Raw genomic sequence first — 9,037 nt, 5'->3', positions numbered from 1 at the left:
CAAGGCTTTGGCATGCCATGTTGCTGGCCAAGGCTGTGGCATGGCATGCTGCTGGCCAAGGCCGTGGCATGACATGCTGGCGAAGGCCGGGGCATGGCATGCTGCTGGCCAAGGCCGTGGCATGACATGCTTGCCAAGGCCAGGGCATGGCATGCTGCTGGCCAAGGCTTTGGCATGCCATGTTGCTGGCCAAGGCTGTGGCATGGCATGCTGGCCTAGGCCAACGTGCCACCGCCACCACCGCGGGCCGCCACTCGACACATCCCGTGCTTGGCTATGTAGTTTCGATGCCACAAGCCAATGCCACAAGCCAAGCGATGGCATGTGCCAAGCGCCCGCCTAGGCATAGGCGTGGCCTGTGGCCTGGCCATGCTGGCCAGCCTTAAGGGAGGTGCCCCCCCCTTATAATAGCCTGTTAAGCCCTTTTCAATCTGGCAGGAGGAAACATCAACCATGTTTGAGGAGTCATAATGGGGTTTTTTTAAAAAGTAATGGTTTTTTGCCAAAACTTTCAACATGAAAGTTGTATGAAATAATTTAATACACCATAAAAAAAATTTTAAAAAAATATTTGGCCACCGGAATATTTTATTTTAATTTATTTCAATTTTAATACTTAAAAAATAATAAAAATTACTAAAAATACTCAAAAAATTCTAGAAAAATTCCAACAATTATAAGATGAGGCACTAGTAATTACAGTAATTTTTTCAATTATTTTTTTATTTTTTATTTATTTTATTATAATTTTTATGAGTAAATAAATAATTAAAAAGCCCAACGAACGTGCAAAAACTCTTAGAGAAACCGAGCAAGCATCGGATAGCTCGAATGCAACAGGCAACTTCCGAGGGACATACTTTTCCCAACAAGCTTCCACTGGGGAAAGCACTAGCAACGTGTTCGCAAGTCAAAGGCAACCAAACGGCTATTACCCGAGGGACATGCATTTCGCAGGGCAACATATACGTAAGTCAAAGCCAAACCAAATGGCAATTACACGAGGGACGGGATTGCTTGCCAAGGGCGTGGCATGCGATGTTCTAGCCCAAGGCCAAGGCACGCCACGCTGCGGGACAAGGCCGTGGCAAGACATGCGGCTGGGCTTGGCCTTGGCATGGCATGTCGCTGGCCTTGGCTGGGCAGCGTTGGCCTTGGCATGGAATGTTGCTGGCTTCGGATGGGCTGCCTTGGCCTTGGCCTTGGCCGTGGCATGGCATGCTGCTGGCCTTGGCCTTGGCATGGCATGCTGCTGCCTTTGGCTGGGCTGCCTTGGCCGTGGCATGGCATGCTGCTGGCCTTGGCCTTGGCATGGCATGCTGCTGGCTTTGGCTGGGCTGCCTTGGCCTTGGCATGGCATGCTGCTGGCCTTGGCTTGGCATGGCATGCTGCTGGCTTTGGCTGGCCTGCCTTGGCCGTGGCATGGCATGCTGCTGGCCTTGGCCTTGGCATGGCATGCTGCTGGCTTTGGCTGGGCTGCCTTGACCGTGGCATGGCATGCTGCTGGCCTTGGCCTTGGCATGGCATGCTGCTGGCTTTGGCTGGGCTGCCTTGGCCGTGGCATGCCATGCTGCTGGCCTTGGCCTTGGCATGGCATGCTGCTGGCTGTGGCTGGGCTGCCTTGGCCGTGGCATGGCATGCTGCTGGCCTTGGCCTTGGCATGGCATGCTGCTGGCTTTGGCTGGGCTGCCTTGGCCGTGGCATGCCATGCTGCTGGCCTTGGCCTTGGCATGGCATGCTGCTGGCTGTGGCTGGGCTGCCTTGGCCGTGGCATGGCATGCTGCTGGCCTTGGCCTTGGCATGGCATGCTGCTGGCTATGGCTGGCCTGCCTTGGCCGTGGCATGGCATGCTGCTGGCCTTGGCCTTGGCATGGCATGCTGCTGGCTTTGGCTGGGCTGCCTTGGCCTTGGCATGGCATGCTGCTGGCCTTGGCCTGGCATGGCATGCTGCTGGCTTTGGCTGGCCTGCCTTGGCCGTGGCATGGAATGCTGCTGGCCTTGGCCTTGGCATGGCATGCGGCTGGCTTTGGCTGGGCTGCCGTGGCCTTGGCATGGCATGCTGCTGGCCTTGCCTTGGCATGGCATGCTGCTGGCTTTGGCTGGCCTGCCCTGGCCGTGGCATGGCATGCTGCTGGCCTTGGCCTTGGCATGGCATGCTGCTGGCTTTGGCTGGCCTGCCTTGGCCGTGGCATGGCATGCTGCTGGCCTTGGCCTTGGCATGGCATGCTGCTGGCTTTGGCTGGGCTGCCTTGGCTTTGGCATGGCATGCTGCTGGCCTTGGCTTGGCATGGCATGCTGCTGGCTTTGGCTGGCCTGCCTTGGCCGTGGCATGGCATGCTGCTGGCCTTGGCCTTGGCATGGCATGCTGCTGGCTTTGGCTGGCCTGCCTTGGCCGTGGCATGGCATGCTGCTGGCCTTGGCCTTGGCATGGCATGCTGCTGGCTTTGGCTGGGCTGCCTTGGCCTTGGCATGGCATGCTGCTGGCCTTGGCTTGGCATGGCATGCTGCTGGCTTTGGCTGGCCTGCCTTGGCCGTGGCATGGCATGCTGCTGGCCTTGGCCTTGGCATGGCATGCTGCTGGCTTTGGCTGGCCTGCCTTGGCCGTGGCATGGCATGCTGCTGGCCTTGGCCTTGGCATGGCATGCTGCTGGCTTTGGCTGGGCTGCCTTGGCCGTGGCATGGCATGCTGCTGGCCTTGGCCTTGGCATGGCATGCTGCTGGCTTTGGCTGGGCTGCCTTGGCCTTGGCATGGCATGCTGCTGGCCTTGGCTTGGCATGGCATGCTGCTGGCTTTGGCTGGCCTGCCTTGGCCGTGGCATGGCATGCTGCTGGCCTTGGCCTTGGCATGGCATGCTGCTGGCTTTGGCTGGGCTGCCTTGGCCGTGGCATGGCATGCTGCTGGCCTTGGCCTTGGCATGGCATGCTGCTGGCTTTGGCTGGGCTGCCTTGGCCGTGGCATGCCATGCTGCCGGCCTTGGCCTTGGCATGGCATGCTGCTGGCTTTGGCTGGCCTGCCTTGGCCGTGGCCTGGCATGCTGCTGGCCTTGGCCTTGGCATGGCATGCTGCTGGCTCTGGCTGGGCTGCCTTGGCCTTGGCATGGCATGCTGCTGGCCTTGGCTTGGCATGGCATGCTGCTGGCTTTGGCTGGGCTGCCTTGGCCGTGGCATGGCATGCTGCTGGCCTTGGCCTTGGCATGGCATGCTGCTGGCTTTGGCTGGGCTGCCTTGGCCTTGGCATGGCATGCGGCTGGCCTTGGCTTGGCATGGCATGCTGCTGGCTGTGGCTGGCCTGCCTTGGCCGTGGCATGGCATGCTGCCGGCCTTGGCCTTGGCATGGCGTGCTGCTGCCTCTGGCTGGGCTGCCTTGGCCGTGGCCTGGCATGCTGCTGGCCTTGGCCTTGGCATGGCATGCTGCTGGCTCTGGCTGGGCTGCCTTGGCCTTGGCATGGCATGCTGCTGGCCTTGGCTTGGCATGGCATGCTGCTGGCTTTGGCTGGGCTGCCTTGGCCGTGGCATGGCATGCTGCTGGCCTTGGCCTTGGCATGGCATGCTGCTGGCTTTGGCTGGGCTGCCTTGGCCTTGGCATGGCATGCGGCTGGCCTTGGCTTGGCATGGCATGCTGCTGGCTTTGGCTGGCCTGCCTTGGCCGTGGCATGGCATGCTGCTGGCCTTGGCCTTGGCATGGCATGCTGCTGGCTTTGGCTGGCCTGCCTTGGCCGTGGCATGGCATGCTGCTGGCCTTGGCCTTGGCATGGCATGCTGCTGGCCTTGGCCTTGGCATGGCATGCTGCTGGCTTTGGCTGGGCTGCCTTGGCCGTGGCATGGCATGCTGCTGGCTTTGGCCTTGGCATGCCATGCTGCTGGCTTTGGCTGGGCTGCCTTGGCCTTGGCATGGCATGCTGCTGGCCTTGGCTTGGCATGGCATGCTGCTGGCTTTGGCTGGGCTGCCTTGGCCGTGGCATGGCATGCTGCTGGCCTTGGCCTTGGCATGGCATGCTGCTGGCTTTGGCTGGGCTGCCTTGGCCGTGGCATGGCATGCTGCTGGCCTTGGCCTTGGCATGGCATGCTGCTGGCTTTGGCTGGGCTGCCTTGGCCTTGGCATGGCATGCTGCTGGCCTTGGCTTGGCATGGCATGCTGCTGGCTTTGGCTGGCCTGCCTTGGCCGTGGCATGGCATGCTGCTGGCCTTGGCCTTGGCATGGCATGCTGCTGGCTTTGGCTGGGCTGCCTTGGCCGTGGCATGCCATGCTGCTGGCCTTGGCCTTGGCATGGCATGCTGCTGGCTGTGGCTGGGCTGCCTTGGCCGTGGCATGGCATGCTGCTGGCCTTGGCCTTGGCATGGCATGCTGCTGGCTTTGGCTGGGCTGCCTTGGCCGTGGCATGGCATGCTGCTGGCCTTGGCCTTGGCATGGCATGCTGCTGGCTTTGGCTCGCCTGCCTTGGCCGTGGCATGGCATGCTGCTGGCCTTGGCCTTGGCATGGCATGCTGCTGGCTTTGGCTGGGCTGCCTTGGCCGTGGCATGGCATGCTGCTGGCTTTGGCTGGCCTGCCCTGGCCGTGGCATGGCATGCTGCTGGCCTTGGCCTTGGCATGGCATGCTGCTGGCTTTGGCTGGGCTGCCTTGGCCGTGGCATGGCATGCTGCTGGCCTTGGCCTTGGCATGGCATGCTGCTGGCTTTGGCTGGGCTGCCTTGGCCTTGGCATGGCATGCTGCTGGCCTTGGCTTGGCATGGCATGCTGCTGGCTTTGGCTGGCCTGGCTTGGCCGTGGCATGGCATGCTGCTGGCCTTGGCCTTGGCATGGCATGCTGCTGGCTTTGGCTGGGCTGCCTTGGCCGTGGCATGGCATGCTGCTGGCCTTGGCCTTGGCATGGCATGCTGCTGGCTTTGGCTGGGCTGCCTTGGCCTTGGCATGGCATGCTGCTGGCCTTGGCTTGGCATGGCATGCTGCTGGCTTTGGCTGGCCTGCCTTGGCCGTGGCATGGCATGCTGCTGGCCTTGGCCTTGGCATGGCATGCTGCTGGCTTTGGCTGGCCTGCCTTGGCCGTGGCATGGCATGCTGCTGGCCTTGGCCTTGGCATGGCATGCTGCTGGCTTTGGCTGGGCTGCCTTGGCCGTGGCATGGCATGCTGCTGGCCTTGGCCTTGGCATGGCATGCTGCTGGCTTTGGCTGGGCTGCCATGGCCGTGGCATGGCATGCTGCTGGCCTTGGCCTTGGCATGGCATGCTGCTGGCTTTGGCTGGGCTGCCTTGGCCTTGGCATGGCATGCTGCTGGCCTTGGCTTGGCATGGCATGCTGCTGGCTTTGGCTGGCCTGCCTTGGCCGTGGCATGGCATGCTGCTGGCCTTGGCCTTGGCATGGCATGCTGCTGGCTTTGGCTGGGCTGCCTTGGCCGTGGCATGGCATGCTGCTGGCCTTGGCCTTGGCATGGCATGCTGCTGGCTTTGGCTGGGCTGCCTTGGCCGTGGCATGCCATGCTGCCGGCCTTGGCCTTGGCATGGCATGCTGCTGGCTTTGGCTGGCCTGCCTTGGCCGTGGCCTGGCATGCTGCTGGCCTTGGCCTTGGCATGGCATGCTGCTGGCTCTGGCTGGGCTGCCTTGGCCTTGGCATGGCATGCTGCTGGCCTTGGCTTGGCATGGCATGCTGCTGGCTTTGGCTGGGCTGCCTTGGCCGTGGCATGGCATGCTGCTGGCCTTGGCCTTGGCATGGCATGCTGCTGGCTTTGGCTGGGCTGCCTTGGCCTTGGCATGGCATGCGGCTGGCCTTGGCTTGGCATGGCATGCTGCTGGCTTTGGCTGGCCTGCCTTGGCCGTGGCATGGCATGCTGCCGGCCTTGGCCTTGGCATGGCGTGCTGCTGCCTCTGGCTGGGCTGCCTTGGCCGTGGCCTGGCATGCTGCTGGCCTTGGCCTTGGCATGGCATGCTGCTGGCTCTGGCTGGGCTGCCTTGGCCTTGGCATGGCATGCTGCTGGCCTTGGCTTGGCATGGCATGCTGCTGGCTTTGGCTGGGCTGCCTTGGCCGTGGCATGGCATGCTGCTGGCCTTGGCCTTGGCATGGCATGCTGCTGGCTTTGGCTGGGCTGCCTTGGCCTTGGCATGGCATGCGGCTGGCCTTGGCTTGGCATGGCATGCTGCTGGCTTTGGCTGGCCTGCCTTGGCCGTGGCATGGCATGCTGCTGGCCTTGGCCTTGGCATGGCATGCTGCTGGCTTTGGCTGGCCTGCCTTGGCCGTGGCATGGCATGCTGCTGGCCTTGGCCTTGGCATGGCATGCTGCTGGCCTTGGCCTTGGCATGGCATGCTGCTGGCTTTGGCTGGGCTGCCTTGGCCGTGGCATGGCATGCTGCTGGCTTTGGCCTTGGCATGCCATGCTGCTGGCTTTGGCTGGGCTGCCTTGGCCTTGGCATGGCATGCTGCTGGCCTTGGCTTGGCATGGCATGCTGCTGGCTTTGGCTGGGCTGCCTTGGCCGTGGCATGGCATGCTGCTGGCCTTGGCCTTGGCATGGCATGCTGCTGGCTTTGGCTGGGCTGCCTTGGCCGTGGCATGGCATGCTGCTGGCCTTGGCCTTGGCATGGCATGCTGCTGGCTTTGGCTGGGCTGCCTTGGCCTTGGCATGGCATGCTGCTGGCCTTGGCTTGGCATGGCATGCTGCTGGCTTTGGCTGGCCTGCCTTGGCCGTGGCATGGCATGCTGCTGGCCTTGGCCTTGGCATGGCATGCTGCTGGCTTTGGCTGGGCTGCCTTGGCCGTGGCATGCCATGCTGCTGGCCTTGGCCTTGGCATGGCATGCTGCTGGCTGTGGCTGGGCTGCCTTGGCCGTGGCATGGCATGCTGCTGGCCTTGGCCTTGGCATGGCATGCTGCTGGCTTTGGCTGGGCTGCCTTGGCCGTGGCATGGCATGCTGCTGGCCTTGGCCTTGGCATGGCATGCTGCTGGCTTTGGCTCGCCTGCCTTGGCCGTGGCATGGCATGCTGCTGGCCTTGGCCTTGGCATGGCATGCTGCTGGCTTTGGCTGGGCTGCCTTGGCCGTGGCATGGCATGCTGCTGGCTTTGGCTGGCCTGCCCTGGCCGTGGCATGGCATGCTGCTGGCCTTGGCCTTGGCATGGCATGCTGCTGGCTTTGGCTGGGCTGCCTTGGCCGTGGCATGGCATGCTGCTGGCCTTGGCCTTGGCATGGCATGCTGCTGGCTTTGGCTGGGCTGCCTTGGCCTTGGCATGGCATGCTGCTGGCCTTGGCTTGGCATGGCATGCTGCTGGCTTTGGCTGGCCTGGCTTGGCCGTGGCATGGCATGCTGCTGGCCTTGGCCTTGGCATGGCATGCTGCTGGCTTTGGCTGGGCTGCCTTGGCCGTGGCATGGCATGCTGCTGGCCTTGGCCTTGGCATGGCATGCTGCTGGCTTTGGCTGGGCTGCCTTGGCCTTGGCATGGCATGCTGCTGGCCTTGGCTTGGCATGGCATGCTGCTGGCTTTGGCTGGCCTGCCTTGGCCGTGGCATGGCATGCTGCTGGCCTTGGCCTTGGCATGGCATGCTGCTGGCTTTGGCTGGCCTGCCTTGGCCGTGGCATGGCATGCTGCTGGCCTTGGCCTTGGCATGGCATGCTGCTGGCTTTGGCTGGGCTGCCTTGGCCGTGGCATGGCATGCTGCTGGCCTTGGCCTTGGCATGGCATGCTGCTGGCTTTGGCTGGGCTGCCATGGCCGTGGCATGGCATGCTGCTGGCCTTGGCCTTGGCATGGCATGCTGCTGGCTTTGGCTGGGCTGCCTTGGCCTTGGCATGGCATGCTGCTGGCCTTGGCTTGGCATGGCATGCTGCTGGCTTTGGCTGGCCTGCCTTGGCCGAGGCATGGCATGCTGCTGGCCTTGGCCATGGCATGGCATGCTGCTGGCTTTGGCTGGCCTGCCTTGGCCGTGGCATGGCATGCTGCTGGCCTTGGCCTTGGCATGGCATGCTGCTGGCTTTGGCTGGGCTGCCTTGGCCTTGGCATGGCATGCTGCTGGCCTTGGCTTGGCATGGCATGCTGCTGGCCTTGGCTTGGCATGGCATGCTGCTGGCTTTGGCTGGCCTGCCTTGGCCGTGGCATGGCATGCTGCTGGCGTTGGCCTTGGCATGGCATGCTGCTGGCTTTGGCTGGCCTGCCTTGGCCGTGGCATGGCATGCTGCTGGCCTTGGCCTTGGCATGGCATGCTGCTGGCTTTGGCTGGGCTGCCATGGCCGTGGCATGGCATGCTGCTGGCCTTGGCCTTGGCATGGCATGCTGCTGGCTTTGGCTGGGCTGCCTTGGCCTTGGCATGGCATGCTGCTGGCCTTGGTTTGGCATGGCATGCTGCTGGCTTTGGCTGGCCTGCCTTGGCGGAGGCATGGCATGCTGCTGGCCTTGGCCATGGCATGGCATGCTGCTGGCTTTGGCTGGCCTGCCTTGGCCGTGGCATGGCATGCTGCTGGCCTTGGCTTGGCATGGCATGCTGCTGGCTTTGGCTGGGATGCCTTGGCCGTGGCATGGCATGCTGCTGGCCTTGGCTTGGCATGGCATGCTGCTGGCTTTGGCTGGCCTGCCTTGGCATGGCATGCTGCTGGCCTTGGCTTTGGCATGGCATGCTGCTGGCCTTGGCCTTGGCATGGCATGCTGCTGGCTTTGGCTGGGCTGCCTTGGCCGTGGCATGGCATGCTGCTGGCCTTGGCCTTGGCATGGCATGCTGCTGGCTTTGGCTGGGCTGCCTTGGCCGTGGCATGGCATGCTGCTGGCCTTGGCCTTGGCATGGCATGCTGCTGGCTTTGGCTGGGCTGCCTTGGCCGTGGCATGCCATGCTGCCGGCCTTGGCCTTGGCATGGCATGCTGCTGGCTTTGGCTGGGCTGCCTTGGCCGTGGCATGGCATGCTGCTGGCCTTGGCCTTGGCATGGCATGCTGCTGGCTTTGGCTAGCCTGCCTTGGCCGTGGCATGGCATGCTGCTGGCCTTGGCCTTGGCATGGCATGCTGCTGGCTTTGGCTGGGCTGCCTTGGCCTTGGCATGGCATGCTGCTGGCTTTGGATGGGCTGCCTT

The sequence above is a fragment of the Camellia sinensis genome, unplaced genomic scaffold (genome assembly GCF_055761805.1).
Source record: "Camellia sinensis isolate YWXY unplaced genomic scaffold, ASM5576180v1 Unanchor6, whole genome shotgun sequence".
NCBI classification, from domain to species: domain Eukaryota; kingdom Viridiplantae; phylum Streptophyta; class Magnoliopsida; order Ericales; family Theaceae; genus Camellia; species Camellia sinensis.
This window is presented reverse-complemented; position numbering follows the sequence as displayed.